Source organism: Penaeus monodon, chromosome 27, assembly GCF_015228065.2.
Source record: "Penaeus monodon isolate SGIC_2016 chromosome 27, NSTDA_Pmon_1, whole genome shotgun sequence".
Taxonomy (NCBI): Eukaryota; Metazoa; Arthropoda; class Malacostraca; order Decapoda; family Penaeidae; genus Penaeus; species Penaeus monodon.
This window is the reverse complement of record NC_051412.1, coordinates 39701392-39702278: the sequence shown is the minus strand read 5'-3', so window position 1 is coordinate 39702278 and position 887 is coordinate 39701392.

The window sequence follows — 887 nt, the reverse complement described above, 5'->3', positions numbered from 1 at the left end:
GGTTTGCTTCTGCTACTGACCCTTCACAGAAATCTACGGACTGTCGTATAACCTCGTCCACATTTCACTTACTCACTTACTTTTGCACATCACTGACAAAACTTACCAGGACACGTATTACCTTCTCAGCTAACCAGGCTTCATATGGAATTAGCTCTCTCGAATAACTCTTTACATGGCTCATGAATCAGGACCGAATTTCGTCATGGGGGAATGCAATATTCTCATGCGCAGTGCAATATTCTGTCGTGGCATTATAGGGACGGGGACGGTGGTGATTCGCCTGGTGGACGTGAACGACAACTCGCCGCGTCTGACTCACAGGCACTACAACCTGGAAGTGAACGAGACCTTTGGCGATCGAGGTCCTGACAACGCCACCCTGCTGGAACTGCTGGCCGCCGATAGAGACACCACGAACTACTTTTACTACAGGGTATGTCGCGGATAGATAGTGAGGATGTGGAAAATCAATAGGCCATCCGATATATCTTAGAATGTGTATTTATTTAGATAATGGAGATGGTTTGTTTGTGTTACAAGAACACCTTTCGTACTTTTCATATGATCTGAAGAAGTTATGGTCATGTTATGTGTCAAGGAGCTTATGCCTTCCTCGTGGGCAGGTGGTGGAAGGCAGCGGCTGGGGGTGGGAGCACTTCGGCGTGAGGACGGCGGGCGCGGCGGGGCAGGTGTTCGCACGCCACGCCCTCGACTACGAGAACGAGGCGCACAGGCGAGGCTTCAGGATCATGATCCAGGTCACCGACAGGGTAAGGGCGTGCACGGGCCTCATGGGTTGCGGGGCCTCTCGCCCACGAGAGACGTCGACCTGGCAGACGATGTGGAATGTGTTCGTCCCTCGCACTGAGGAATCAATGCTTCCT